Source organism: Pseudopipra pipra, chromosome 5 (genome assembly GCF_036250125.1).
Source record: "Pseudopipra pipra isolate bDixPip1 chromosome 5, bDixPip1.hap1, whole genome shotgun sequence".
NCBI classification, from domain to species: domain Eukaryota; kingdom Metazoa; phylum Chordata; class Aves; order Passeriformes; family Pipridae; genus Pseudopipra; species Pseudopipra pipra.
The window spans coordinates 1,840,396-1,852,156 of NC_087553.1; positions in this window are offsets into that span (position 1 = coordinate 1,840,396).

An 11,761-nucleotide genomic window follows, 5' to 3' on the forward strand; every position below is an offset into this window, starting at 1 on the left:
TCACCTGCAACATCGGGGCAGTTTTGGGCACCACAATATAAAAAAGACATTAAGCCATTAAAGAGTGGCAATTAAGCCATTAAAGGAGGGCAACGAAGGTGGGGAAGGGCCTTGATTTGAAGCCGTGTGAGGACACTGAGGGCACTTGGTGTGTTCAGCTGGAGGAGACTGAGGGGAGACCTCAGTGCAGTTCCAGCTGCCTGGGCAGGGGCAGAGGAGGGGCAGGGACTGAGCTCTGCTCTGGGGGGACCAGGGACAGCCCCCAGGGAATGGCTGGAGCTGTGTCAGGGCAGGCTCAGGTTGGATCTCAGGGAAAGGTTCTTCCCCCAGAGGCTGGTTGGGCACTGCCCAGGCTCCCCAGGGCAGTGGGCACAGCCCCAAGGCTGCCAGAGCTCCAGGAGGGTTTGGATGATGCTCTGGGGCACGGGGTGTGATCCTTGGGGATGGGCCTGTGCAGGGACTCGATGATCTTTGTGGGTTCCTTCCAACTCAGGATATTCCATGATTCTATTCTCTGCCTTGAAGGTAGAGATGGACCAAAGCAGGAATGAGTGTGAGGCACCAGCAGAGAGGAGTCAAACAGCTGGAAGCATAGGGAGGTGTTAGACCATGATCCCCTCCAGCACAAGGGGTGGAAGGTGTTTTCCAGCAGATAGACCTCACCCCTCACTGCTTTTGCCTCACAGAGGGCACTGCTTTGTCACTGCTGTGTCCCCAGCCCCAGGGCTCCCTGTGCCTCAGCTTCATTTCCCCTTCCCCAGCCTCGGCTGAGCCACACAAACACACTGCAAGGAACATCACAGAAGTCAAAGCAGCAGGCAGCCAGCAGCTGGGAGGTGTAACACTGAAGGCACAGAAGGGGATCTGAACTCATATGCACGAAGACACAGATTTTAAATATCTGATCACACGCAGGTTTCCCACAGGGAGCCTCCGAAGGCCTCTGTGCACAGATACCCCTCATGCTCCAACTCTATTTACTGCCCACTGCTCACATTTCTTCTGAAACCAGGGCAATTATCTTTCATAGAGGGCCTCCATGGCATTATTGCCAATGGTACTTGTCTCTGTTTTTAAATAAATGGCTTCAACCCAGTGAACAAATTCAAAAATTGATATACGCACAGAGCAGCTTGACTCCAGCTGTGCTCAGTGGATCTGCAAATCCACATATTCGAGTCTCAGATGAGGACATAATTAGTGATCCCCACTAAAAAGCTGGTTTTACATGAGCAAGGATCTGATAGGAACAGACCTGGGAAAGGAAAGCTGTTTCTGAATTATTATTATTATTATTATTACTATTATTACTATCACCACTGCTACTATTATTACACCTCAGTGGCCAAACCTAAGTTTTCTATACATAGGTTGATATCATTTGGTTTATCCAAAAAAAGCTATATAGAATTTTTCAACAAAAACAAGCGAATTTTCAGTCAACCTGCACTATTTCTTTCAAATAGAAACAAGTTGTTTTCTAACACGATAATTATTTTATAGGCCCTTTAAATTTGGACTGTGTAGATTTTTCAATGAGAATATAATTTAGTAATAGGAAGTCAGTAAGTTTAATTTCAAAAATCACGAAAACCAAGTTCTTACAGGGTTTTGCCAAGGAAAAGGGCAGGATCCACACAACCAGGGCAGAAAAACACTGTCCTGATTAGGGAACCATCTGTTCAGTCACTACCCAACAAATGCACCAGGGACATGTACACAGGAACTTCTTTTGCTGAAGTTCCACAGAAGGTGGGAAAATGCTTATGTGATGGTGACAGCCTTTCTGCAGTTTTTATGCAAAAGCCAGTGTTAATTGATCAAGCTTTCTAAATGATGGCACTCCCTGACTTTGAAGCTTTAAGAGGTTTTGGTTTTAAATCCGGTTTGGTGCATACATTGTTCTCTCCAATACCTCTTATCTGCAACAAGCTGCAGATTTCTGATGAACTCTGCTATTTCTAATAAAGGGTCTTGATTAGTCTGATTCTGAAGCAATTGTTGAATTTCATGGGGAAAATTTAAATGAGAAACTCTCCGGATGTAAGAAATAAATAAATAATCAGTTTTCAAAATAACTACAAAATAAGAAGACAGCACATCTTGATGTCTCCATCAAAGGATGCTCCTCATCCCACAGCACAGGTTTGTGATACTCAGGCTTTCTTCTGAGCCTCAGGCAACCACAGATTTGGTGTGAAGGCAGCCAGGGAAAACAACAGCCTGATACAACTGTGAAAACTGAAGTTAAAAGACTCTTACTTTCCTACTGAGTTGAATATCATTGCTTCTTTATGAGCCTCTGTAACTTAAGGCACCCCACCTGTTCCAAAATTTCACTATTTTCCCAATTATTTTTCAGAAAAAAAAAAATTGAACCAAACCCTTGATTTTAGATACAAAACATTTATTTATTTATTTATTTATTTATTTATTTATTTATTTATACATCTCTATATTAGGGAACTGTAAAATGCAAGCCTGCATAAATAAATAAATAAATAAATAAATGTCCATGTCACACACATGGTCACACACAGATTGTGTCAAGGTCACACACAGATTGTGTCACACACAGATTGTGTCAAGGGCATGCCATGGATTCAGTGCCATGTTCCATCTCCAAAAAGACTCCCTTTTGAGCAGGAACACATGTTAAATCCCAATTTCTGCACGAGGAATGTCATCTGAATGACTGTTGGGATTTATGGAACAATTAATGGAGTAACTCAAGCTGACCATGAGTGCCAATCACTGTAGTGATGAGATCCTGAGAATTTAGGGGGAGAAAAGACCCCAGAGCCATCATTTTTTGCTGCCTGGGGCTCCCAGTTTCGAGCTTCTGAGACTGTAATGACATTTGCCAGCCTGCAAAAATTTCATTCCTCCTTCCAGGCCATTTCTACCCAGAACTGAGTCAGAAAAGAGAGCCAAACCAAGGATGTTATTTCTGCAGCACGTTTCGAAGTCCTAAATTCCATCAGACAGCAGATTCAGAGAGCACTCCAAAGGATTGTCCTCGTTAAGACATAAGACATCATCGTGGAAATATGGCTTTGGCTGGCGAAGTGATTTCCCTGGATTACAACTGAGTGCACGCCAATGAGCTGGAAGGCTTCCCACAGCATGGGAGTGAAGTGTTTGAGGCATGAAAAGCTGTGCTTTAGCACATGTTCCTGCTTAAATACACTCCAAAAAGCCCTTTTGGAGATGGAGAGAGGGTGGTACTGGTAGTCCTGCAGTGGAAGGAAGCAGTCATTTGTTGCGTGCCAGCAATGCCCCCAACTCTTCTTCAAGTTATATGGAAATCAGAAGCCTCCAAACCAGCAAAAAAAAAAGTGAATTGAATGTAAAGAGTTTCTGGTGTTACCTGGAAAATATCAAAAAAAATTCAGAAGTAGCAACTCCAACTCCTAAGAACTTTCTGAAGGCCTGTCATGCATCAGTTTTTACAAGATAAGGAAACTGAGGTACTCGGGGGGTTTTCACTATTTTACTGAAAATTAGGAAAGGAACTGGACAGAGCTCAGTGCCTGAGCTCTTGAGAGTGACCAGGCTTTGAGAAAAGCCTTTTATTATAGCTTTTTTTCTTTGCAGAGGCTGAGCACCAGAGAAAACAAGATCAGACAGGACAAACCAGCTTCGGATCCTTTTTTACTTTTGCCTCTGCTAACGCTCTAGTCAATAGGCACAGAAGTCTGTTTTAAACAGATACTGAAGAAAATATCTATTTGCATGAGAAATCTGATCAGGTACCATGATTAGCTCAGCTATAATAAGGGATTGTGATTCCAGGCACATTGCAGCCTCACTGCCAGGGTGATTTCTCTCTAATAGAAGAGATTTATTTTTCTTTTGCACTAACAACAACAACAAAAAAACCCAAACAACCCACACCATAACAAAAACCCCAAAACAAAAATCCGAAACAAACAAAAAAACCCCAAGCAAAAGCAACCCCCCAAATCAAACCCACAAAGCAACTCCCCAAATCAAAACAAAACCCAAAGAACCCTCACAAACCAAAACAATAACAAAAAACCAAAGCTAGCAATAAAAAAACAAAACAAACCCCAAAACAAATCCAAAAAATGACAAACACACACACACACAAAGTAGAATAGAAATGAGTAGAGGATTAAGCTACTGTAAAGCTTAATCTTATAGCAGCTCACTTCAAATTCACTTACAGCAGTTCAATTCAAAATCCCATTTCCAACTAAAGTAGCTGTAATTTCTTAGCTAAATAGTCAATCACAGAAATTTCATTAAAAAGAAACGTGTCCCTAAAATATTTTTTTCCCCTTTCTTTATAAGATTCACAGTCATTCCTTCTCCACTGGTTGGCAGAAGACAGTAACACATTGAGGATCTGGACTTCTTTACTGCCTTTAGTAGCACATCCGTGTCTCCTGTGAAGCACCAATGAAATCAGAAACAAAGGTTTGGAGAAAGGGGCAGGTTTATTGAGAAAAATTAGGCTGGCTAAATGTGTTGAGCTCAAGGAAAACCAGAAATCATGTCAAATATTAAAGATAAACACTGGAGGACTGCAAAATGGGAATACCGCTGGAGGAGGTGGAATGGAATCAAGCAAGAGAAAATTTTGATAAAATATAAAATTAAACCAGTGCAATGGTGCAATTTGTCCCATGGAATGACTGTGTCAGGGAACAATTCTCTCATAGTAGGGTATTTTTTTTATATATATATATATAAAATATATATATGTATATGCATGTACATGTGTACACAGATATATATTATAATTGTGTGGTGAAATCCAGGCCATAATCAGAGGGGAAAAGCCCTGGAATGAGATCAGTGAGTAGAAGGTAGGGGATATCATTTGGGTAGAGTACAAATTCAGTGTAACTTGAATAAAAGGTAGAGGGAGAAGGAGGTACAATAACCCTCTGTCTTCAAAAAGGTTGCTAATAAATAACATGGACATCACATTTACAACCTGCTGTGAAGAAAACCAAATCTACCTCAGCCCAAAGCAAGAAAATCTGTGCAGATTGGTCAACTGGCATTTCTGAAGCACTTTGGGAGCCTTGGGAAAGGCAAAAAAAAAAGGGATTTGTTATGTAAAGTGCTTGTGTTTGGGAGCTTGGCAGGGGTTAACCACTGCACATCCTTGCCATTTGGATACTGAGTGGGAGCAAATTAACACACTTGTAATAGAGGAGGAAAAAGCCCAGGGTAAGGAGCCAGGGAAGCCTCAGGAAAGCCAAGGGGAGCAGTGATGTGAGGCTTGGTCACTGCCGCAGCACTGCTGGAAAATCAGCCTGGTACCATGCCAGGAGGAACCACCTCTCCAGAGCTGCTGTGGGCCCTAGAAAAAGGAGAATATCACCGAGTAATGACTAGAGGATTCCACACGCAGGATTTGGGCTGGGGGGGGGGAAGCTCCTTGAAATCCAGCAGTCCTCTGACAGCAAAGTGTCCCAAAAGACCCCTGCTGGAGGTAACTGTTCTCTGGGATTTTCCCCTCTGTCCAGCAAGGTGTTGAGTCCATAATTTTGCCTGTGTTTCCCCTCCATGGGACACAGGTAAATCAGCTGTTGGCCTGTCCATGGTCCTGGAGAGTGGCACTGCTGCAGCTGAGGGGGCCCTGCTTTGCTGTGCCCTGCAATCAGCCCTCATGCCTCAGTCCTGGGTTATAAGGAAATTAAGAGGAACACTAATATAGTCTCTTGCCCACACTAGAGCCTTTTGGGACTATTAATCCATCCAGAAAGCAGTTCACCTTCCAGGCTGGGAGGGGAGGCTCAGGACAAGTGGTGCCCCAGCACTGCCTGGGCTTCAACACCAAACAGTCACTCTGGGGACTGTGGGGACAGACAAGGATAAAACAGGACTGGGAGTATGACCTGGCCCTTTGCACTCCCTGTGTTACCACGGGGCCTGCCCTGCACACATGGGAATGTGAAGGAATGTGGCACCTCCACCACACAGCTGCTTCTTACCAGGAGCTTTGAGGGTTTTTCAATGAGGAACAGTCACAACCAAGGCACATTCTGCCAGCTTATCCCTCTCCTAACACCCCTCCCTTCTGGAGTACCAGATTTTTATACTGCCAAGCTGCAAAAGCCTGAAAGTCCAGTAGAAACAACAAGAATCACCCACAGTAAGCCTCTGCCTCCTTTCCCTGTGTGAAGCCTCATTGTCCAGTGCCAGGCTCCACCAGACCAGACCACTCAGGTGGTCCTTTCATGCCTTCTCATCACGTTCCAGCACCTGCCTCAGTTTCCAATACTGAAGCATTTGTATTATCACACTGAGGCTAAACCTGGCACCCAGAGCTGTCAGAGCATCAAGCTGGGCTGGTGCTCTGCAAAAAACTATCTAAGGCCTCACTGTGCTCTTCTTGATTCAGGGAATATTCCTCTGTTACTTCACTCCCATGTTGAGTGCTAAAACACAGTGTTTTGTTTCAGTCTTTCAACCCTCAGCTGCCATTGTCTTCCTTAACCATTCCCTTGCATGATTTTTTGATTACCATCAGATTATTTATGAAGCTGTTTCATTTACCAAGCCCACTTTCCCCAAGCAAAGGAATGTTAAGAGAGAGACAGGATGAAAGCAGAGGAACAGAAATCCTTGTTCTAGTGGCACCTGGGGTTGAAACACCCCTGAAGGAGGGATGATTCTCCCTCTAAAATACTGACAGAATCTCTTCAGCCCCACAAAAGCTCTGGGAAAAGTTCACAACAGCAGCAGCAATGTCAGAGGTCCCACTTTTCACATCCCCACTTCACTTTCTTCCCCCCATCCCAGTCTCCCCACGGCACCAGAGAGGGAAGGACAAGGCAAAGCCAGGGAAAATTTAAAGATCTGTAGCCAGATTCTGCATCTTAGGGTATTTATTGACATGGTGTAGGATTAGATTCAAAGCTTAAAGGGGGGAGAAAAAACCAAAGTCCAGGAGAAAGAGGAAAAATTGAACACAAATAACTTGATAATGGCATTAGAGTCTGAGTGGGAAGGAAAGGTTGGCAGCTTTTGTCCTCTGTTTTTTCTTTTTTCTTTTTAAAAAACCAGCAAGTCAGTGGAATATCCTTTGAAAGCAGATGAGCCTGGATATTTCTATTAGGAATTATTGAGAGCACACCCTTAATGCTATTATTTTCTAGACTCATTATCTGAGATTTTCTCTCACCTACTTGAGGCAATTGTTGAAGATTTAAAAAAAATACAATTCAGTCACCACTTCAAAGGCTTTTCCTCCCCTTCCTCCCCAAGGGAATACAAAGGTACCATCATCCCAATGGCTCTTCCCAAGGAAATCTCTTCCAAGTGTCTAACACAGAGTCACTGCAGAGCAACTCTGTCAGAGGTACTGTTTTATATTAGTGCTTTTTTTTCTTCCTTTGCCAATAAGAAAGGTGTCTCTGCCTTGATTCGTAATCATGGAGAAACGTGGATTTGCAATAACTATGATCTTTGTGGTAAACTTGGTATCTGTCCCTCACCCTTGACAAAAAGTTCTTTAATTTAGCACGTGTTTGTTCCCATTCTCACTTCTCATACCAGAAACCGATTTCTGAAATGTCTCATTTACTGGATCATTCAAGATTTAGTCATTATGTTCATTTAGGCACTTTGAAAAGGAATTCTATATAGAATTTAGCCTGCAGACAGGTGAGAGCACATGCACACCCCTGGCCATACCTGCTTGCAGCACATGGCACCGCTCCCCTTCAGGGCATGAGGAACACCTCCCCCAGAAACACTGGCTTTCCTTGCTGCAAAATCATTCTTTCATTTTTTTTATTTTTTTTTAATAAAAATCTTCATTAGAAGGCAGCAAGCCAAAGCAAGCATTAAAACACATCCTCACAGAAATACAAATAGGAAATTAAACTCGCAGCAATTGGATTACCAGAGCTGTCAAATCACAGAAAGAATAATTTCAGGGGGGGAGCACACCTCCAGCTATTAGTTAATTTTCCAGTACACTAATTCAGGCTACTTGCTGATGGATTTTGCCATGTTTGATTAGCAATCAGTTTAAAAACCAAACCCCTTGCTTGGGTCGTCCACAGCCATTTCTCCAAAGATAATGTGAGCAGGATTTCCATAAACCACTTGCTTGAGCTCCCTGATAGGCAATTAATTCTTAAACCACTAATGCTGGATTTGCTTCCGTGCTTGGACGAGAGGAAATCCGAGATATCGGAATGTAATAAGGAAATATCCCCGTCCGTGCTCCAAGACTCTTTGCTACATGGAAATATGGTTAAACATGAGAGGAGGCTGGTGCTGAACAGTCACTGCAATTGTCTGCAGCTCATCAGAAATAGCTTATGAGCAAAATTGAAGTGAACATTTCATGCTGCTACTGGGATTGCAAAGGAGTGTTTCTTGATTGGACTGGCTCCAAGCCAGAAAAAAAACCAAAATAAAAAAAAACCAAAAAAAGGATTTTCTAGAGCCACCAAGTTTATAATTTTGTTCCAGAGAAAGGTTGTGAGGAGGAGGTGGGATCACCCCCAACACACCCCGTAGCAGGTCAGCACCCACTGCCCACGCCCATCCCACCCTTCCTTCCATTTGTGTCCCACGGGTGGAGTCTGTCGCTCTCCCAGGCACTGAGCAACCATCCTGCTTGGTCTGGAGCTGCTCTGGAAGGCGTCCATGAACATCCCCACGGATGGCAGACTACATATTTTGAAAAGGATTTTCCGAAATGCTCTAATTTGGTTTGACTCCCACTGAATTCACAGTTAAGTCAGTGGTGGGTGTCTGGGGAAAAAAAAAAAAAAAAAAAAGAAACACCCACAGGACACAGAAAGCACCAGTTCTGGACAGTGCCAGTGCCTCCTCGGGGTAGAGGAGGCAGGAGGGGAGGCACACACTCCACCTCTCCTCACACACCGTCACCTCTGAGAGACCTTCTCCTCCTCTGCCCTCAGTACTGTGTGGTCATTTACTCCTGTGACTAAAGCTGCCCGTGCATCACCACTGTGACGTGCTGGCAGCATTTAATTCCCATTTTCTGTAGGAATAACCTCAGGAGGAGCAAGGCAGTGAGGAGTCAGAGAACAGAGAATTTTCCAGCACGCTCAGTGAGATTGTTTGCTGATGGATTTTGATATGCTCCATTAACCAAGCCACTAAAATTCCCCTTGGAAGCACAGTCAGCCCACCAGCATTGCCCCAAGTGATACTGTCCTGAACATATAAGGTAAGTGACAGCTTATACACAGTCAGGCCCCAGAAAAGACTCAGCTCTGAGGCCACCTGTCTCAGGCAGCAGCAGAAGTGCAAGCTGGGATCTTAGAGGTGGCAGCAGCTGATATTAAAGCAGATCATGCTCAGCCCACTGCTCACTGAGCTCTTTGCTCTGAGGGACACAAACTTGAAGTTCCCAACCACCCAGGGTCAGGTTTTGGGCAGGTTTATTGCCTGTATTACTGTGTCCTCCTGCCCTCACCATCCTCTTCAAAGGAGAGAAGATCTGTGAGGCTGCTGAGAAAATACAAATGTTCCCTCTGCACCTTCCAGCCCCCCCCGCAGTACCGGCCAAGTTTCTTCCTCCTCCAGGCTCCCTGTGTCCTCTTTCTTTCCTCCTCCAGGTAAAATATTCCCCTTGCAGCTCTCAAATCCATCCCCTCCTTGCCCTGCCACGACTCCCAGCTGCCAGGGGGGTCTTTGCTGCTCCTCACAGGTGGATTCCTCACAAAGGTCACACCACCTCCCCTCGCCCACGGAGCTGTAGAGTCCGGGCAGGTTTTGCTCTCCCCAAGAGGTGGCAAAAGAGGCAGAGAAAATGCCAGTCCCCTCACCCCACCGGGGGCACTGGCAGCTCCACTGGTGAGAACAGGGAACGGCAGACAGGCTGAGCAAGAGAGGACTGACAAATCCTGATTAATAATAAAGTCATAATCAAAGCATGCCAGCTGGCAACAGCACGGTCTGTCAGCGGGCTGGGTGTGTGGGGAGGGAGCCTGCTGGCGTCTGGGCCTGGGAAACTCGAGCCTGGAGGAATTGTGTAAGGTGAGGACTCCACCTCCTCCACTCAACCCTTGTCCTTGTCAACAAAAGCCTCACCTTGCGCCTCCAGTGTCCTAGTTAGAACAGCTGGGACCAGCTCATCACTGGATGGGTGTAACCCAGAACTGTGTATTCTACAGCCTTCCCTGCCATTTCCCTGAAACTGTTATCAACAGACCATTTACACCCTCTGCCCAGAGCAGCCCTGACCCCTCAGGCTGTAAACTGGGTGCTAAGAGACCTGAGAGATAGGAGGGTGCTCCTGTCCTCACACCCATTGTGGAACTCCCCGTCCTGAGGGAGGGACTGGGCATTCCTGCCTGAACCTGAGGATATACAATCTTGGAGTCTTGGGACCTTTTTAACCACTCGTGGGATCCAGAGAAGGACTGTGACCACCACTCTCAACCAGACTGCAACCACCACTCTTGCCCAGACTGCACCAGCACTCTCACCAACAGGTTTTCCCCTCTCCTTTTCCTTTGGACTCAGGGGGCCCAACAAACACCACTCTGTTCATGCCCCGGGGTGCTGGGTTATACATTTGGGTTTTGTGGGTTAAACCCAACTGTTTGTCTGTATAATCGTACTTACTGTATTATTTTATTAAATTGTTATTCTGACTTATAATCTCTCCTTTGAGCTGGGTTCATTTCCCCTGCAGGTTTACCTTTAAACCAGCACATCCAGACAAGTCCCAGTGCCTGGCACAGTGCTGGCCTCCCCTTTGGCCAGGGCAGGGACTGGGTTAGTGGTCTGCAGAATCAAAAACCAGGAGGTTTTAGGGCTCACACTGAAGGACTCGGTGACATTCCTGACTCCCACCCTCCGGGCCTGGCACAGATGGGCTCACAGGAAACACACCTTGGCAGAGGGAGTTCACATGCAAGATGTGAACGAAATGTGAACGAAATGTGACACGTGCACAGCGATTCACAGCTCCAGATATGGTATTTGATGGAGAAAAAGTCCATTTTAAAGACATTGCCACCCCTTGGAATCACATACAACCACAGTCTGCAGGTCTTCAACCTCCTCAGATACCACCTGTAAACATTGTCCTGGTACCAAACCTATTAGATGTTAGAAGTCTGTAGAATCTCTTTTTTTTTGCAATAAAATCTGAGATTTTTATGTTTCTCCCATTCCAAAACAAAGGGTGGAATTATTTCAAAAGGTATATTAAAAAGAAAATGAACATACAGTTCATTTTTTTCCCAACTGGAAGGAGATTTGGAATGGCTTTGGAATATGAATCAAGCTTGTGGATTTCAGATTGCTTTTCCTACTCACACACTCGAGATGCCTCTTTCCACCTCCACTCAAGAGAACAAGTAGGGACACAACTTCTAACATTTTTTTATTGTTATTTAAGAAACTTTTGGTACAGCAGATGACACAAAATGTGTTAGCTGCCTACTTTTGCCGAGATGCACGGTGAACTTCAGTAACATGCCATGAGCTGAATTAAATTGTCTGCCAAAAGCAAGCAAACTTTTCTAGACAATCTGTTATTTGACACACTGCAACCAGTAAAGCCTGTTGTACCATCTGCTCTGTGTAAAGTGCAGGGGACGTGTTTTACACGGTTTCTAAACTTAGCAGCGAGCCAGAGTCAACATTTCTGCAGTGGGGATCCCCTCTAAGAAATTCTGTCAACAGCTCTTGCCCTTTTGGCTTCGTGTCCGAGAGCCAAGAAAATCCCTTTCCCCATGTGCTTCACTGCCCTTCCAGACAGACTCAGGAGAATTAAAAGTCT